This window comes from Scyliorhinus torazame, chromosome X, assembly GCF_047496885.1.
Source record: "Scyliorhinus torazame isolate Kashiwa2021f chromosome X, sScyTor2.1, whole genome shotgun sequence".
In the NCBI taxonomy this organism is placed as follows: domain Eukaryota; kingdom Metazoa; phylum Chordata; class Chondrichthyes; order Carcharhiniformes; family Scyliorhinidae; genus Scyliorhinus; species Scyliorhinus torazame.
In genome coordinates, this window is record NC_092738.1 from 3,472,273 (window position 1) to 3,492,891 (window position 20,619).

Genomic DNA, 20,619 nt, shown 5'->3' on the forward strand with positions numbered 1-20,619 from the left:
GAGGGACACAGTGAGAGAGGGAGAGAGAGAGAGGGAGACAGAGAGAGGGAGAGAGAGAGAGGGAGGGACACAGCGAGAGAGGGAGACAGAGAGAGAGAGGGAGAGAGGGACACAGCGAGAGAGGGAGACAGAGAGAGGGACAGAGAGAGAGAGAGGGACACAGTGAGAGAGGGAGAGAGAGAGAGGGAGACAGAGAGAGGGAGAGAGAGAGAGGGAGGGACACAGCGAGAGAGGGAGACAGAGAGAGAGAGGGAGGGAGGGACACAGCGAGAGAGGGAGACAGAGAGAGGGAGAGAGAGAGAGGGAGGGACACAGCGAGAGAGGGAGACAGAGAGAGAGAGGGAGAGAGGACACAGCGAGAGAGGGAGAGAGAGAGAGGGACACAGCGAGAGAGGGAGAGAGAGACAGGGACACAGCGAGAGAGGGAGACAGAGAGAGAGAGAGAGAGAGGGACACAGCGAGAGAGGGAGAGAGAGAGAGGGACACAGTGAGAGAGGTGAGAGAGAGAGAGGGACACAGTGAGAGAGGGAGAGAGAGAGAGGGAGACAGAGAGAGGGAGAGAGAGGGAGGGACACAGTGAGAGAGGGAGAGAGAGAGAGAGGGAGAGAGAGAGGGACACAGTGAGAGAGGGAGAGAGAGAGAGGGACACAGTGAGAGAGGGAGAGAGAGAGAGGGAGACAGAGAGAGGGAGAGAGAGAGAGAGGAGGGGACACAGTGAGAGAGGGAGAGAGAGGGACACAGTGAGAGAGGGAGAGAGAGAGAGGGACACAGAGAGAGAGAGAGGGAGACAGAGAGAGGGAGAGAGAGAGAGGGAGGGACACTGCAAGAGAGGGAGGGAGAGAGGGACACGGCCAACACTTAGTGGCAGTGGTCGGCCGTTTTGTGTGCTGAGGGTAGAGAGGCAAAGGCGGGGAGAGAGGGGGGGGAAGGAGAGAGAGAGAGTGATAAAGGACAAGACTGAGAGACCGAGAAGGGGGGGTGAGGGGGGGGGGGGCAGAGTGAGAGGGAGGGAGAGGGAAGCAAGAGGGTGGGGGAGAGGCAGAAAGAGAGCAGGGTGGAAGAGAGAGAGAGTGAGAGAGAGGTAACAAAGAGAGGGAAGGGGAAGAGAGGGAGAGAGAGAGAGACAGAGAGAAGAGTGAGACAGAGACAGAGAGCGAGAGAGACAGAGAGAAACACAGAGAGACAGGGAGGGAGAGAGAGAGGGAGAGGGAGAGAAAGTGAGACAGAGAGAGAGAGACAGAGTGAGAGTTACGGAGGGAGACAGAGGGAGGCAGAAACACAGAGAGAGGGAGAGGGACAGTGAGGGAGAGACAGAGCGAGGAAGGGAGATGGAGGGATAGCGAGTGTGAGATGAGGAAGAGAGAGACAGAGAGAGAGAGAGAGACAGAAGGTTGGAAAGAGAGAGCGATGCGGAGAGGGGAGATTGCCCCTGTGAGGTTCGCAATCACCGCCTGGTTCGCTGGACCCCCATTGAGAGTGGATTCGGACCGCTGGCGCCCAGCGGCTGGAGAGGAGCCTCGGGGCCTGGGCTCCGCGAGTGGCTCGGGGGGGGGGCTTGCTTGACCACTAGGCTCACAGGTGGGTGGACACGGCAACCTGTGCAAGGTAAGAGGTGTCCGAGAGAGTCAGACTGGACGACACACCGCACTGTGGGAGGGTCAGTGCTGAGGGAGCTCCGCACTGTGGGAGGGTCAGTGCTGAGGGAGCTCCGCACTGTGGGAGGGTCAGTGCTGAGGGAGCTCCGCACTGTGGGAGGGTCAGTGCTGAGGGAGCTCCGCACTGTGGGAGGGTCAGTGCTGAGGGAGCTCCGCACTGTGGGAGGGTCAGTGCTGAGGGAGCTCCGCACTGTGGGAGGGTCAGTGCTGAGGAGCTCCGCACTGTGGGAGGGTCCAGTGCCTGAGCGAGGGCCGCACTGTGGGAGGGTCAGTGCTGAGGGAGCGCCACGCTGTGGGAGGGTCAGTGCTGAGGGAGCGCCGCACTGTGGGAGGGTCAGTGCTGAGGGTGCGCCGCACTGTGGGAGGGTCAGTGCTGAGGGAGCTCCGTACTGTGGGAGGGTCAGTGCTGAGGGAGCTCCGCACTGTGGGAGGGTCAGTGCTGAGGGAGCTCCGCACTGTGGGAGGGTCAGTGCTGAGGGAGCTCCGCACTGTGGGAGGGTCAGTGCTGAGGGAGCGCCGCACTGTGGGAGGGTCAGTGCTGAGGGAGCGCCGCACTGTGGGAGGGTCAGTGCTGAGGGAGCGCCGCACTGTGGGAGGGTCAGTGCTGAGGGAGCTCCGCTACTGTGGGAGGGTCAGTGCTGAGGGAGTGCCGCACTGTGGGAGGGTCGGTGCTGAGGGAGCTCCGCACTGTGGGAGGGTCAGTGCTGAGGAGCTCCGCACTGTGGGGAGGGTCAGTGCTGAGGGAGCTCCGCACTGTGGGAGGGTCAGTGCTGAGAGGAGCGCCGCACTGTGGGAGGGTCAGTGCTGAGGGAGCTCCGCATTGTGGGAGGGTCAGTGCTGAGGGAGCGCCGCACTGTGGGAGGGTTTAGTGCTGAGGGAGCGCCGCACTGTGGGAGGGTCAGTGCTGAGGGAGCTCCGCACTGTGGGAGGGTCAGTGCTGAGGGAGCGCCGCACTGTGGGAGGGTCAGTGCTGAGGGAGCGCCACGCTGTGGGAGGGTCAGTGCTGAGGGAGCGCCGCACTGTGGGGAGGGTCAGTGCTGATGGAGCGCCGCACTGTGGGAGGGTTAGTGCTGAGGGAGCGCCGCACTGTGGGGGGTCAGTGCTGAGGGAGCTCCGCACTGTGGGAGGGTCAGTGCTGAGGGAGCGCCGCACTGTGGGAGGGTCAGTGCTGAGGGAGCGCCACGCTGTGGGAGGGTCAGTGCTGAGGGAGCGCCGCACTGTGGGAGGGTCAGTGCTGAGGGAGCGCCGCACTGTGGGAGGGTCAGTGCTGAGGGAGCGCCGCACTGTGGGGAGGGTCAGTGCTGAGGAGCGCCACGCTGTGGGAGGGTCAGTGCTGAGGGAGCGCCGCACTGTGGGAGGGTCAGTGCAGAGGGAGCTTTACTCTGTATCTAACCCCGTGCTGTACCTGTCCTGGGAGGTGTTTGATGGGGGACAGTGCAGAGGGGAGCTTTACTCTGTATCTAATCCCGTGCTGTACCAGTCCTGGGAGTGTTTGATGGGGACAGTGTAGAGCGAGCTTTACTCTGTATCTAACCCCGTGCTGTACCTGCCCTGGGAGTGTTTGATGGGGACAGTGTAGAGGGAGCTTTACTCTGTATCTAACCCTGTGCTGTACCAGTCCTGGGAGTGTTTGATGGGGACAGTATAGAGGGAACTTTACTCTGTATCTAACCCGCGCTGTACCTGTCCTGGGAGTGTTTGATGGGGGACAGTGTAGAGGAGCTTTACTCTGTATCTAACCCTGTGCTGTACCTGTCCTGGGAGTGTTTGATGGGGACAGTGTAGAGGGAGCTTTACTCTGTATCTAACCCCGTGCTGTACCTGTCCTGGGAGTTCCAGGAGAATCTGAGGAAAAAGGCTCTCACTGTCCACCCTATCCAATCCTCTGATCATCTTGTATGCCTCAATTAAGTCACCTCTTAACCTTCTTCTCTCCAACGAAAACAGCCTCAAGTCCCTCAGCCTTTCCTCATACGATCTTCCCTCCATACCAGGCAAACATTCTGGTAAATCTCCTCTGCAACCCGCTCCAATGCTTCCACATCCTTCCTATAATGCGGCGACCAGAATTGCATGTACATGGACATTGAGATCTCTCTGCTCATCCACACTGCCAAGAATCTTACCATGAGCCCAGTACTCTGTCTTCCTGTTATTCCTTCCAAAATGAGTCACCTCACACTTTTCTGCATTAAACTCCATTTGCCACCTCTCAGCCCAGCGCTGCAGCTTATCTTCATAGTTTCATAGAATTTACAGTGCAGAAGGAGGCCATTCGGCCCATCGAGTCTGCACCGGCTCTTGGAAAGAGCACCCTACCCAAGCCCACACTACCCTATCCCCATAACCCAGTAACCCCACTCAACTAAGGGCAATTTTGGACACTAAGGGCAATTTAGCATGGCCAATCCACCTAAACTGCACATCTTTGGACTGTGGGAGGAAACCGGAGCACCCGGAGGAAACCCACGCACACACGGGGAGAACGTGCAGACTCCGCACAGACAGTGACCCAGCCGGGAATCGAACCTGGGACCCTGGAGCTGTGAAGCAATTGCGCTAACCGCTATGCTACCGTGCTGCCCAAATCTATGTCCCTCTGTAACTTGTAACATCCTTCCGCACTGTCCACAACTCCACCGACTTTAGTGTCATCTGCAAATTTACTCACTCATCCTTCTACGCCCTCCTCCATGTCATTTATAAAAATGACAAACAGCAGTGGCCCCAAAACAGATCCTTGTGGTACACCACTAGTAACTGGACTCCAGTCTGAACATTTCCCATCAACCACCACCCTTTGTCTTCTTCCAGCTAGCCAATTTCTGATCCAAACTGCTAAACCACACTGAATCCCATGCCTCCGTATTTTCTGCAGTAGCCTACCATGGGGAACCTTATCAAACACTTTACTGAAATCCATATACACCACATCAACTGTTTTACCCTCATCCACCTGTTTGGTCACCTTCTCAAAGATAATGTTGTGGAGGAGAATGCTGAGTCCCAGGCTAATAGAATAGATGGCATTGAGGTACGTCGGGAAGAGGTGTTGGCAATTCTGGACAGGCTGAAAATAGATAAGTCCCCGGGACCTGATGGATTTATCCTAGGATTCTATGGGAGGCCAGGGAAGAGATTGCTGGACCTTTGGCTTTGATTTTTATGTCATCATTGGCTACAGGAATAGTGCCAGAGGACTGGAGGACAGCAAATGTGGTCCCTTTGTTCAAAAAGGGGAGCAGAGACAACCCCGGCAACTATAGACCGGTGAGCCTCACGTCTGTAGTGGGTAAAGTCTTGGAGGGGATTATAAGGGACAAGATTTATAATCATCTAGATAGGAATGATATGATCAGGGATAGTCAGCATGGCTTTGTGAAGGGTAGGTCATGCCTCACAAACCTTATTGAGTTCTTTGAGAAGGTGACTGAACAGGTAGACGAGGGTAGAGCAGTTGATGTGGTGTATATGGATTTCAGCAAAGCGTTTGATAAGGTTCCCCACGGTAGGCTATTGCAAAAAATACGGAGGCTGGGGATTGAGGGTGATTTAGAGATGTGGATCAGAAATTGGCTAGCTGAAAGAAGACAGAGGGTGGTGGTTGATGGGAAATGTTCAGAATGGAGTACAGTCACAAGTGGCGTACCACAAGGATCTGTTCTGGGGCCGTTGCTGTTTGTCATTTTTATCAATGACCTAGAGGAAGGCACAGAAGGGTGGGTGAGTAAATTTGCAGATGATACTAAAGTCGGTGGTGTTGTCGATAGTGTGGAAGGATGTAGCAGGTTACAGAGGGATATAGATAAGCTGCAGAGCTGGGCTGAGAGGTGGCAAATGGAGTTTAATGTAGAGAAGTGTGAGGTGATTCACTTTGGAAGGAATAACAGGAATGCAGAATATTTGGCTAATGGTAAAGTTCTTGAAAGTGTGGCTGAGCAGAGGGATCTAGGTGTCCATGTACATAGATCCCTGAAAGTTGCCACCCAGGTTGATAGGGTTGTGAAGAAGGCCTATGGAGTGTTGGCCTTTATTGGTAGAGGGATTGAGTTCCGGAGTCGAGAGGTCATGTTGCAGCTGTACAGAACTCTGGTCCGGCCGCATTTGGAGTATTGCGTACAGTTCTGGTCACCGCATTATAGGAAGGACGTGGAGGCTTTGGAGCGGGTGCAGAGGAGATTTACCAGGATGTTGCCTGGTATGGAGGGAAAATCTTATGAGGAAAGGCTGACGGACTTGAGGTTGTTTTCGTTGGAGAGAAGAAGGCTAAGAGGAGACTTAATAGAGGCATACAAAATGATCAGGGGGTTGGATAGGGTGGACAGTGAGAGCCTTCTCCCGCGGATGGATATGGCTGGCACGAGGGGACATAACTTTAAACTGAGGGGTAATAGATATAGGACAGAGGTCAGAGGTAGGTTCTTTACGCAAAGAGTAGTGAGGCCGTGGAATGCCCTACCTGCTACAGTAGTGAACTCGCCAACATTGAGGGCATTTAAAAGTTTATTGGATAAACATATGGATGATAATGGCATAGTGTAGGTTAGATGGCTTTTGTTTCGGTGCAACATCGTGGGCCGAAGGGCCTGTACTGCGCTGTATTGTTCTATGTTCTATAACTCAATAAGGTTTGTGAGGCACGACCTACCCTTCACGAAACCGTGTTGACTATCTCTAATCAAATTATTCCTTTCCAGATGATTATACATCCTATCTCTTATAAACCTTTCCAAGATTTTGCCCACAACAGAAGTAAGGCTCACTGGTCTATAGTTACCGGGGTTATCTCTACTCCCCTTCTTGAACAAGGGGACAACATTTGCTATCCTCTAGTCTTCTGGCATTATTCCTGTAGACAAAGATGACTTAAAGATCAAAGCCAAAGGCTCAGCAATCTCCTCCCTCGCTTCCCAGAGAATCCTAGGATAAATCCCATCCGGCCCAGGGGACTTATCTATTTTCACCCTTTCCAGAATTGCTAAACCCTCCTCCTTATGAAGCTCAAGTCCTTCTAGTCTAGTAGACTGAATCTCAGTATTCTCCTCGAGAACATTGTCTTTTTCCTGTGTGAATACTGACGAAAAATATTTATTTAGCACCTGTCCTATCTCCTCGGACTCCACGCACAACTTCCCACTACTGTCCTTCACTGGCCCTACTCTTACCCTAGTCATTCTTTTATTCCTGACATATCTGTAGAAAGCTTTAGGGTTTTCCTTGTCCTGGGAGTGTTTGATGGGGACAGTGTAGAGGGAGCTTTACTCTGTATCGAACCCCATGCTGTACCTGTCCTAGGAATGTTTGATGGGGGCAGTGTAGAGGGAGCTTTACTCTGTATCGAACCACATGCTGTACCTGTCCTGGGAGTGTTTGATGGGGGACAGTGTAGAGGGAGCTTTACTCTGTATCTAAACCCGTGCTGTACCTGTCCTGGGAGTGTTTGATGGGGACAGTGTAGAGGGAGCTTTACTCTGTATCTAACCCCGTGCTGTACCTGTCCTAGGAGTGTTTGATGGGGGCAGTGTAGAGGGAGCTTTACTCTGTATCTAACCCCGTGCTGTACCTGTCCTGGGAGTGTTTGATGGGGGCAGTGTAGAGGGAGCTTTACTCTGTATCTAACCCCGTGCTGTACCTGTCCTGGGAGTGTTTGATGGGGACAGTGTGGAGGGAGCTTTACTCTGTATCTAACCCCGTTCTGTACCTGTCCTGGGAGTGTTTGATGGGGACAGTGTAGAGGGAGCTTTACTCTGTATCTAATCTCGTGCTGTACGTGTCCTGGGAGTGTTTGATGGGGACAGTGTGGAGGGAGCTTTACTCTGTATCTAAGCCTGTTCTGTACCTGTCCTGGAAGTGTTTGATGGGGACAGTGTAGAGGGAGCTTTACTCTGTATCGAGCCCCATGCTGTACCTGTCCTGGGAGCGTTTGATGGGGGACAGTGTAGAGGGAGCTTTACTCGGTATCTAACCCCGTGCTGTACCTGTCCTGGGGGTGTTAGATGGGGACAGTGTAGAGGGAGCTTTACTCTGTACCTAACCCCGTGCTGTACCTGTCCTGGGAGTGTTTGATGGGGCAGTGTAGAGGGAGCTTTACTCTGTATCTAACCCCGTGCTGTACCTGTCCTAGGAGTGTTTCATGGGGACAGTGTAGAGGGAGCTTTACTCTGTATCTAACCCCGTGCTGTACCTGTCCTGGGAGTGTTCGATGGGGACAGTGTAGAGGGAGATTTACTCTGTATCGAACCCCATGCTGTACCTGTCCTGGGAGCGTTTGATGGGGGACAGTGTAGAGGGAGCTTTACTCGGTATCTAACCCCGTGCTGTACCTGTCCTGGGAGTGTTTGATGGGGACAGTGTAGAGGGACCTTTACTCTATATCTAACCCCATGCTGTACCTGTCCTGGGAGTGTTTGATGGGGACTGTGTAGAGGGAGCTTTACTCTGTGTCTAACCCCGTGCTGTACTTGTCCTGGGGGTGTTAGATGGGGACAGTGTAGAGGGAGCTTTACTCTGTTCCTAACCCCGTGCTGTACCTGTCCTGGGAGTGTTTGATGGGGCAGTGTAGAGGGAGCTTTACTCTGTATCTAACCCCGTGCTGTACCTGTCCTAGGAGTGTCTGATGGGGGCAGTGTAGAGGGAGCTTTACTCTGTATCTAACCCCGTGCTGTACCTGTCCTGGGAGTGTTTGATGGGGACAGTGGAGAGGGGGCTTTATTCTGTATCTAACCCCGTTCTCTACCTGTCCTGGGAGTGTTTGATGGGGACAGTGTAGAGGGAACTTTACTCTGTATCTAACCCCGTGCTGTACCTGTCCTTGGAGTGTTTGATGGGGACAGTGTAGAGGGAGCTTTACTCTGTATCTAACCCCGTGCTGTACCTGTCCTGGGAGTGTTCGATGGGGACAGTGTAGAGGGAGATTTACTCAGTATCGAACCCCATGCTGTACCTGTCCTGCGAGCGTTTGATGGGGGACAGTGTAGAGGGAGCTTTACTCGGTATCTAACCCCGTGCTGTACCTGTCCTGGGAGTGTTTGATGGGGACAGTGTAGAGGGAGCATTACTCTATATCTAACCCCATGCTGAACCTGTCCTGGGAGTGTTTGATGGGGACTGTGTAGAGGGAGCTTTACTCTGTATCTAACCCCGTGCTGTACTTGTCCTGGGGGTGTTTGATGGGGACAGTGTAGAGGGAGCTTTACTCTGTACCTAACCCCGTGCTGTACCTGTCCTGGGAGTGTTTGATGGGGCAGTGTAGAGGGAGCTTTACTCTGTATCTAACCCCGTGCTGTAGAGCTTTACTCTGTATCTAACCCCGTGCTGTACCTGTCCTGGGAGTGTTTGATGGGGACTGTGTAGAGGGAGCTTTACTCTGTATCTAACCCCGTGCTGTACCTGTCCTGGGAGTGTTTGATGGGGACAGTGTAGAGGGAGCTTTACTCTGTACCTAACCCCGTGCTGTACCTGTCCTGGGAGTGTTTGATGGGGCAGTGTAGAGGGAGCTTTACTCTGTATCTAACCCCGTGCTGTACCTGTCCTGGGAGTGTTTGATGGGGACAGTGGAGAGGGGGCTTTACTCTGTATCTAACCCCGTTCTCTACCTGTCCTGGGAGTGTTTGATGGGGACAGTGTAGAGGGAACTTTACTCTGTATCTAACCCCGTGCTGTACCTGTCCTTGGAGTGTTTGATGGGGACAGTGTAGAGGGAGCTTTACTCTGTATCTAACCCCGTGCTGTACCTGTCCTGGGAGTGTTCGATGGGGACAGTGTAGAGGGAGATTTACTCAGTATCGAACCCCATGCTGTACCTGTCCTGCGAGCGTTTGATGGGGGACAGTGTAGAGGGAGCTTTACTCGGTATCTAACCCCGTGCTGTACCTGTCCTGGGAGTGTTTGATGGGGACAGTGTAGAGGGAGCATTACTCTATATCTAACCCCATGCTGAACCTGTCCTGGGAGTGTTTGATGGGGACTGTGTAGAGGGAGCTTTACTCTGTATCTAACCCCGTGCTGTACTTGTCCTGGGGGTGTTTGATGGGGACAGTGTAGAGGGAGCTTTACTCTGTATCTAACCCCGTGCTGTAGAGCTTTACTCTGTATCTAACCCCGTGCTGTACCTGTCCTGGGAGTGTTTGATGGGGACTGTGTAGAGGGAGCTTTACTCTGTATCTAACCCCGTGCTGTACCTGTCCTGGGAGCGTTTGATGGGGGACAGTGTAGAGGGAGCTTTACTCGGTATCTAACCCCGTGCTGTACCTGTCCTGGGAGTGTTTGATGGGGACATTGTAGAGGGACCTTTACTCTATATCTAACCCCATGCTGTACCTGTCCTGGGAGTGTTTGATGGGGACTGTGTAGAGGGAGCTTTACTCTGTGTCTAACCCCGTGCTGTACTTGTCCTGGGGGTGTTAGATGGGGACAGTGTAGAGGGAGCTTTACTCTGTTCCTAACCCCGTGCTGTACCTGTCCTGGGAGTGTTTGATGGGGCAGTGGAGAGGGAGCTTTACTCTGTATCTAACCCCGTGCTGTACCTGTCCTAGGAGTGTCTGATGGGGGCAGTGTAGAGGGAGCTTTACTCTGTATCTAACCCCGTGCTGTACCTGTCCTGGGAGTGTTTGATGGGGACAGTGGAGAGGGGGCTTTACTCTGTATCTAACCCCGTTCTCTACCTGTCCTGGGAGTGTTTGATGGGGACAGTGTAGAGGGAACTTTACTCTGTATCTAACCCCGTGCTGTACCTGTCCTTGGAGTGTTTGATGGGGACAGTGTAGAGGGAGCTTTACTCTGTATCTAACCCCGTGCTGTACCTGTCCTGGGAGTGTTCGATGGGGACAGTGTAGAGGGAGATTTACTCAGTATCGAACCCCATGCTGTACCTGTCCTGCGAGCGTTTGATGGGGGACAGTGTAGAGGGAGCTTTACTCGGTATCTAACCCCGTGCTGTACCTGTCCTGGGAGTGTTTGATGGGGACAGTGTAGAGGGAGCATTACTCTATATCTAACCCCATGCTGAACCTGTCCTGGGAGTGTTTGATGGGGACTGTGTAGAGGGAGCTTTACTCTGTATCTAACCCCGTGCTGTACTTGTCCTGGGGGTGTTTGATGGGGACAGTGTAGAGGGAGCTTTACTCTGTACCTAACCCCGTGCTGTACCTGTCCTGGGAGTGTTTGATGGGGCAGTGTAGAGGGAGCTTTACTCTGTATCTAACCCCGTGCTGTAGAGCTTTACTCTGTATCTAACCCCGTGCTGTACCTGTCCTGGGAGTGTTTGATGGGGACAGTGGAGAGGGGGCTTTACTCTGTATCTAACCCCGTTCTCTACCTGTCCTGGGAGTGTTTGATGGGGACAGTGTAGAGGGAACTTTACTCTGTATCTAACCCCGTGCTGTACCTGTCCTTGGAGTGTTTGATGGGGACAGTGTAGAGGGAGCTTTACTCTGTATCTAACCCCGTGCTGTACCTGTCCTGGGAGTGTTCGATGGGGACAGTGTAGAGGGAGATTTACTCAGTATCGAACCCCATGCTGTACCTGTCCTGCGAGCGATTGATGGGGACAGTGTAGAGGGAGCTTTACTCTGTATCTAACCCCGTGCTGTACCTGTCCTGGGAGTGTTTGATGGGGACAGTGTAGAGGGAGCTTTACTCGGTATCTAACCCCGTGCTGTACCTGTCCTGGGAGTGTTTGATGGGGACAGTGTAGAGGGAGCATTACTCTATATCTAACCCCATGCTGAACCTGTCCTGGGAGTGTTTGATGGGGACTGTGTAGAGGGAGCTTTACTCTGTATCTAACCCCGTGCTGTACTTGTCCTGGGGGTGTTTGATGGGGACAGTGTAGAGGGAGCTTTACTCTGTATCTAACCCCGTGCTGTACCTGTCCTGGGAGTGTTTGATGGGGACTGTGTAGAGGGAGCTTTACTCTGTATCTAACCCCGTGCTGTTCAACGAGCTGTGGACGATCAACTGAACCCTCTCCACGGGGTTAGATACAGAGTAAAGCTCCCTCTACACTGTCCCCCATCAAACACTCCCAGGACAGGTACAGCACGGGGTTAGATACAGAGTAAAGCTCCCTCTACACAGTCCCCCATCAAACACTCCCAGGACAGGTACAGCACGGGGTTAGATACAGAGTAAAGCTCCCTCTACATTGTCCCCATCAAACACTCCCAGGACAGGTACACCCGGAGTTAGATACAGGGTAAAGCTCCCCCTACATTGTCCCCATCAAACACACCCAGGACAGGTACAGCACGGGGTTAGATACAGAGTAAAGCTCCCTCTACACTGTCCCCATCAAACACTCCCAGGACAGGTACAGCAAGGGGTTAGATACAGATTAAAGCTCCCTCGACACTGTCCCCGGAAAACACTCCCAGGACAGGTACAGCACGAGGTTAGATACAGAGTAAAGCTCCCTCTACACTGTCCCCATCAAACACTCCCAGGACAGGTACAGCACGGGGTTATATACAGAGTAAAGCTCCCTCTGCACTGTCCCCCATCAAACACTCCCAGGACAGGTACAACACGGGGTTAGATACAGAGTAAAGCTCCCGCTACACTGTCCCCATCAAACACTCCCAGGACAGGTACTGCACGGGGTTAGATACAGAGTAAAGCTCCCTCTACACTGTCCCCATCAATAACTCACAGGACAGGTACAGCACGGGGTTAGATACAGAGTAAAGTTCCCTCTACACTGTCCCCATCAAACACCCACAGGACAGTTACAGCACAGGGTTAGATACAGAGTAAAGCTCCGTCTACACTGTCCCCATCAAACACTCCCAGGACAGGTACAGCACGGGGTTAGATACAGAGTAAAGCTCCCTCTACGCTGTCCCCATCAAACACTCCCAGGACAGGTACAGCACGGGGTTAGATACAGAGTAATGCTCCCTCTACACTGTCCCCATCAAACACTCCCAGGACAGGTACAGCACGGAGTTAGATACAGAGTAAAGCTCCCTCTACACTGTCCCCATCAAACACTCCCAGTACAGGTACAGCACGGGGTTAGATACAGAGTAAAGCTCCCTCTACACTGTCCCCATCAAACACTCCCAGGACAGGTACAGCACGGGGTGAGATACAGAGTAAAGCTCCCTCTACACTGTCCCCATCAAACACTCCCAGGACAGGTACAGTACGGGGTTAGATACAGGGTAAAGTTCCCTCTACACTGTCCCCATCAAACACTCCATGGACAGCACGGGGTTTGATGCAGAGTAAAGCTCCCTCTACACTGTCCCCATCAAACACTCCCAGGACAGGTACAGCATGGGGTTAGATACAGAGTAAAGCTCCCTCTACACTGTCCCCATCATACGCTCCCAGGACAGGTACAGCACGGGGTTAGGTACAGAGTAAAGCTCCCTCTACACTGTCCCCATCAAACACTCCAAGGACAGGTACAGCACGGGGTTAGATACAGAGTAAAGTTTCCTCTACACTGTCCCCATCAAACACCCACAGGACAGTTACAGCACCGGGTTAGATACAGAGTAAAGCTCCCTCTACACTGTCCCCATCAAACACTCCCAGGACACGTATAGCACGGGGTTAGATACAGAGTAAAGCTCCCTCTACACTGTCCCCATCAAACACTCCAAGGACAGGTACAGCACGGGGTTAGATACAGAGTAAAGTTTCCTCTACACTGACCCCATCAAACACTCCCAGGACAGGTACAGCACGGGGTTAGATACAGAGTAAAGCTCCCTCTACACTGTCCCCATCAAACACTCCCAGGACAGGTACAGCACGGGGTTAGATACAGAGTTAAGCTCCCTCTACACTGTCCCCATCAAACACTCCCAGGACAGGTACACCCGGAGTTAGATACAGAGTAAAGCTCCCTCTACATTGTCCCCATCAAACACTCCCAGGACAGGTACACCCGGAATTAGATACAGAGTAAAGCTCCCTCTACATTGTCCCCATCAAACACACCCAGGACAGGTACAGCACGGGGTTAGATACAGAGTAAAGCTCCCTCTACACTGTCCCCATCAAACACTCCAAGGACAGGTACAGCACGGGGTTAGATACAGAGTAAAGCTCCCTCTACACTGTCCCCATCAAACACTCCCAGGACAGGTACAGCACGGGGTTAGATACAGATTAAAGCTCCCTCTACACTGTCCCCGAAAAACACTCCCAGGACAGGTACAGCACGGGGTTAGATACAGAGTAAAGCTCCCTCTACACTGTCCCCATCAAACACTCCCAGGACAGGTACAGCACGGGGTTAGATACAGAGTAAAGCTCCCTCTGCACTGTCCCCCATCAAACACTCCCAGGACAGGTACAACACGGGGTTAGATACAGAGTAAAGCTCCCGCTACACTGTCCCCATCAAACACTCCCAGGACAGGTACTGCACGGGGTTAGATACAGAGTAAAGCTCCCTCTACACTGTCCCCATCAAAAACTCACAGGACAGGTACAGCACGGGGTTAGATACAGAGTAAGTTCCCTCTACACTGTCCCCATCAAACACCCACAGGACAGTTACAGCACAGGGTTAGATACAGAGTAAAGCTCCGTCTACACTGTCCACATCAAACACTCCCAGGACAGGTACAGCACGGGGTTAGATACAGAGTAAAGATCCCTCTACGCTGTCCCCATCAAACACTACCAGGACAGGTACAGCACGGGGTTCGATACAGAGTAATGCTCCCTCTACACTGTCCCCATCAAACACTCCCAGGACAGGTACAGCACGGGGTTAGATACAGAGTAAAGCTCCCTCTACACTGTCCCCATCAAACACTCCCAGGACAGGTACAGCACGGGGTTAGATACAGAGTAATGATCCCTCTACACTGTCCCCATCAAACACTCCCAGGACAGGTACAGCACGGAGTTAGATACAGAGTAAAGCTCCCTCTACACTGTCCCCATCAAACACTCCCAGTACAGGTACAGCACGGGGTTAGATACAGAGTAAACCTCCCTCTACACTGTCCCCAACAGACACTCCCAGGACAGGTACAGCACGGGGTTATATACAGAGTAAAGCTCCCTCTGCACTGTCCCCCATCAAACACTCCCAGGACAGGTACAACACGGGGTTAGATACAGAGTAAAGCTCCCGCTACACTGTCCCCATCAAACACTCCCAGGACAGGTACTGCACGGGGTTAGATACAGAGTAAAGCTCCCTCTACACTGTCCCCATCAATAACTCACAGGACAGGTACAGCACGGGGTTAGATACAGAGTAAAGTTCCCTCTACACTGTCCCCATCAAACACCCACAGGACAGTTACAGCACAGGGTTAGATACAGAGTAAAGCTCCGTCTACACTGTCCCCATCAAACACTCCCAGGACAGGTACAGCACGGGGTTAGATACAGAGTAAAGCTCCCTCTACGCTGTCCCCATCAAACACTCCCAGGACAGGTACAGCACGGGGTTAGATACAGAGTAATGCTCCCTCTACACTGTCCCCATCAAACACTCCCAGGACAGGTACAGCACGGAGTTAGATACAGAGTAAAGCTCCCTCTACACAGTCCCCATCAAACACTCCCAGTACAGGTACAGCACGGGGTTAGATACAGAGTAAAGCTCCCTCTACACTGATCCCGAAAAACACTCCCAGGACAGGTACAGCACGGGGTTAGATACAGAGTAAAGCTCCCTCTACACTGTCCCCATCAAACACTCCCAGGACAGGTACAGCACGGGGTTAGATACAGAGTAAAGCTCCCTCTGCACTGTCCCCCATCAAACACTCCCAGGACAGGTACAACACGGGGTTAGATACAGAGTAAAGCTCCCGCTACACTGTCCCCATCAAACACTCCCAGGACAGGTACTGCACGGGGTTAGATACAGAGTAAAGCTCCCTCTACACTGTCCCCATCAAAAACTCACAGGACAGTTACAGCACAGGGTTAGATACAGAGTAAAGCTCCGTCTACACTGTCCACATCAAACACTCCCAGGACAGGTACAGCACGGGGTTAGATACAGAGTAAAGCTCCCTCTACGCTGTCCCCATCAAACACTCCCAGGACAGGTACAGCACGGGGTTCGATACAGAGTAATGCTCCCTCTACACTGTCCCCATCAAACACTCCCAGGACAGGTACAGCACGGGGTTAGATACAGAGTAAAGCTCCCTCTACACTGTCCCCATCAAACACTCCCAGGACAGGTACAGCACGGGGTTAGATACAGAGTAATGATCCCTCTACACTGTCCCCATCAAACACTCCCAGGACAGGTACAGCACGGAGTTAGATACAGAGTAAAGCTCCCTCTACACTGTCCCCATCAAACACTCCCAGTACAGGTACAGCACGGGGTTAGATACAGAGTAAACCTCCCTCTACACTGTCCCCAACAGACACTCCCAGGACAGGTACAGCACGGGGTTATATACAGAGTAAAGCTCCCTCTGCACTGTCCCCCATCAAACACTCCCAGGACAGGTACAACACGGGGTTAGATACAGAGTAAAGCTCCCGCTACACTGTCCCCATCAAACACTCCCAGGACAGGTACTGCACGGGGTTAGATACAGAGTAAAGCTCCCTCTACACTGTCCCCATCAATAACTCACAGGACAGGTACAGCACGGGGTTAGATACAGAGTAAAGTTCCCTCTACACTGTCCCCATCAAACACCCACAGGACAGTTACAGCACAGGGTTAGATACAGAGTAAAGCTCCGTCTACACTGTCCCCATCAAACACTCCCAGGACAGGTACAGCACGGGGTTAGATACAGAGTAAAGCTCCCTCTACGCTGTCCCCATCAAACACTCCCAGGACAGGTACAGCACGGGGTTAGATACAGAGTAATGCTCCCTCTACACTGTCCCCATCAAACACTCCCAGGACAGGTACAGCACGGAGTTAGATACAGAGTAAAGCTCCCTCTACACTGTCCCCATCAAACACTCCCAGTACAGGTACAGCACGGGGTTAGATACAGAGTAAAGCTCCCTCTACACTGTCCCCATCAAACACTCCCAGGACAGGTACAGCACGGGGTGAGATACAGAGTAAAGCTCCCTCTACACTGTCCCCATCAAACACTCCCAGGACAGGTACAGTACGGGGTTAGATACAGGGTAAAGTTCCCTCTACACTGTCCCCATCAAACACTCCATGGACAGCACGGGGTTTGATGCAGAGTAAAGCTCCCTCTACACTGTCCCCATCAAACACTCCCAGGACAGGTACAGCATGGGGTTAGATACAGAGTAAAGCTCCCTCTACACTGTCCCCATCATACGCTCCCAGGACAGGTACAGCACGGGGTTAGAGACAGAGTAAAGCTCCCTCTACACTGTCCCCATCAAACACTCCCAGGACAGGTACAGCACGGGGTTAGATGCAGAGTAAAGCTCCCTCTACACTGACCCCATCAAACACTCCCAGGACAGGTACAGCACGGGGTTAGATACAGAGTAATGTTCCCTCTACACTGTCCCCATCAAACACCCACAGGACAGTTACAGCACCGGGTTAGATACAGAGTAAAGCTCCCTCTACACTGTCCCCATCAAACACTCCCAGGACACGTATAGCACGGGGTTAGATACAGAGTAAAGCTCCCTCTACACTGTCCCCATCAAACACTCCAAGGACAGGTACAGCACGGGGTTAGATACAGAGTAAAGTTTCCTCTACACTGACCCCATCAAACACTCCCAGGACAGGTACAGCACGGGGTTAGATACAGAGTAAAGCTCCCTCTACACTGTCCCCATCAAACACTCCCAGGACAGGTACAGCACGGGGTTAGATACAGAGTTAAGCTCCCTCTACACTGTCCCCATCAAACACTCCCAGGACAGGTACACCCGGAGTTAGATACAGAGTAAAGCTCCCTCTACATTGTCCCCATCAAACACTCCCAGGACAGGTACACCCGGAATTAGATACAGAGTAAAGTTCCCTCTACATTGTCCCCATCAAACACACCCAGGACAGGTACAGCACGGGGTTAGATACAGAGTAAAGCTCCCTCTACACTGTCCCCATCAAACACTCCAAGGACAGGTACAGCACGGGGTTAGATACAGAGTAAAGCTCCCTCTACACTGTCCCCATCAAACACTCCCAGGACAGGTACAGCACGGGGTTAGATACAGATTAAAGCTCCCTCTACACTGTCCCCGAAAAACACTCCCAGGACAGGTACAGCACGGGGTTAGATACAGAGTAAAGCTCCCTCTACACTGTCCCCATCAAACACTCCCAGGACAGGTACAGCACGGGGTTAGATACAGAGTAAAGCTCCCTCTGCACTGTCCCCCATCAAACACTCCCAGGACAGGTACAACACGGGGTTAGATACAGAGTAAAGCTCCCGCTACACTGTCCCCATCAAACACTCCCAGGACAGGTACTGCACGGGGTTAGATACAGAGTAAAGCTCCCTCTACACTGTCCCCATCAAAAACTCACAGGACAGGTACAGCACGGGGTTAGATACAGAGTAAAGTTCCCTCTACACTGTCCCCATCAAACACCCACAGGACAGTTACAGCACAGGGTTAGATACAGAGTAAAGCTCCGTCTACACTGTCCACATCAAACACTCCCAGGACAGGTACAGCACGGGGTTAGATACAGAGTAAAGCTCCCTCTACGCTGTCCCCATCAAACACTCCCAGGACAGGTACAGCACGGGGTTCGATACAGAGTAATGCTCCCTCTACACTGTCCCCATCAAACACTCCCAGGACAGGTACAGCACGGGGTTAGATACAGAGTAAAGCTCCCTCTACACTGTCCCCATCAAACACTCCCAGGACAGGTACAGCACGGGGTTAGATACAGAGTAATGATCCCTCTACACTGTCCCCATCAAACACTCCCAGGACAGGTACAGCACGGAGTTAGATACAGAGTAAAGCTCCCTCTACACTGTCCCCATCAAACACTCCCAGTACAGGTACAGCACGGGGTTAGATACAGAGTAAAGCTCCCTCTACACTGTCCCCATTAAACATTCCCAGGACAGGTACAGCACGGGTTAGATACAGAGTAAAGCTCCCTTTACACTGTCCCCATCAAACACTCCCAGGACAGGTACAGCACAGGGTTAGATACAGAGTAAAGCTCCCTCTGCAATGTCCCCATCAAACACTCCCAGGACAGGGACAGCACGGGGTTAGATACAAAGTAAAGCTCCCTTTACACTGTCCCCATCAAACACTCCCAGGACAGGTACAGCACAGGGTTAGATACAGAGTAAAGCTCCCTCTGCAATGTCCCCATCAAACACTCCCAGGACAGGGACAGCACGGGGTTAGATACAAAGTAAAGCACCATCTGCACTGTCCCCATCAAACACTCCCAGGACAGGTACAGCACAGGGTTAGATACAGAGTAAAGCTCCCTCTACACTGTCCCCATCAAACACTCCCAGGACAGGTACAGCACGGGGTGAGATACAGAGTAAAGTTCCCTCTACACTGTCCCCATCAAACACTCCCAGGACAGGTACAGCATGGGGTTAGATACAGAGTAAAGCTCCCTCTACACTGTCCCCATCATACGCTCCCAGGACAGGTACAGCACGGGGTTAGAGACAGAGTAAAGCTCCCTCTACATTGTCCCCATCAAACACTCCCAGGACAGGTACAGCACGGGGTGAGATACAGAGTAAAGCTCCCTCTACACTGTCCCCATCAAACACTCCCAGGACAGGTACAGCACGGGTTAGATACAGAGTAAAGCTCCCTCTACACTGACCCCATCAAACACTCCAAGGACAGGTACAGCACGGGTTAGAGACAGAGTAAAGCTCCCTCTACACTGACCCCATCAAACACTCCCAGGACAGGTACAGCACGGGGTTAGATACAGAGTAATGTTCGCTCTACACTGTTCCCATCAAACACCCACAGGACAGTTACAGCACCGGGTTAGATACAGAGTAAAGCTCCCTCTACACTGTCCGCATCAAACACTCCCAGGACACGTATAGCACGGGGTTAGATACAGAGTAAAGCTCCCTCCACACTGTCCCCATCAAACACTCCAAGGACAGGTACAGCACGGGGTTAGATACAGAGTAAAGTTCCCTCTACACTGACCCCATCAAACACTCCCAGGACAGGTACAGCACGGGGTTAGATACAGAGTAAAGCTCCCTCTACACTGTCCCCATCAAACACTCCCAGGACAGGTACAGCACGGGGTTAGATACAGAGTTAAGCTCCCTCTACACTGTCCCCATCAAACACTCCCAGGACAGGTACAGCACGGTTTTAGATACAGAGTAAATCTCCCTCTGCACTGTGCCCATCAAACACTCCCAGGACAGGTACAGCACGGGGTTAGATACAGAGGAAAGCTCCCTCTACACTGTCCCCATCAAACACTCCCAGGACAGGTACAGCAGGGGGTTAGATACAGAGTAAAGCTCCCTCTTCACTGTCCCCATCAAACACTCCCAGGACAGGTACAGCACGGGGTTCGATACAGAGTAAAGCTCCCTCTACACTGTCCCCATCAAACACTCCCAGGACAGGTACAGCACGGGGTTAGACACAGATTAAAGCTCCCTCTACACTGTCCCCATCAAACACTCCCAGGACGGGTACAGCACAGGGTTAGATACAGAGTAAAGCTCCCTCTACACTGTCCCCATCACACACTCCTAGGACAGGTACAGTACGGGGTTAGATACAGAGTAATGTTCCCTCTACACTGTCCCCATCAAACACTCCCAGGACAGGTACAGCACGGGGTTATATACAGAGTAAAGCTCCCTCTACACTGTCCCCATCAAACACTCCCAGGACAGGTACAGCACAGGGTTAGTTGCAGAGTAAAGTTCCCTCTACACTGTCCCCATCAAACACCCACAGGACAGTTACAGCACAGGGTTAGATACAGAGTAAAGCTCCGTCTACACTGTCCCCATCAAACACTCCCAGGACAGGTACAGCACGGGGTTAGATACAGAGTAAAGCTCCCTCTGCAATG

General features: G+C 52.5%; 1 protein-coding gene across 1 annotated transcript in view; it reads left to right on the forward strand.

Moving 5' to 3' along the window:
• The first annotated feature begins 1,033 nt into the window (after positions 1-1,033).
• LOC140405326 (nck-associated protein 5-like) overlaps positions 1,034-20,619 on the forward strand; it is a 193,663-nt gene continuing 174,077 nt past the window's right edge. Inside the window, exon 1 of the mRNA XM_072493617.1 lies at positions 1,034-1,605. The gene's annotated coding sequence lies outside the window, so the exon portion shown is untranslated. The remainder of the gene's footprint in view (positions 1,606-20,619) is intronic.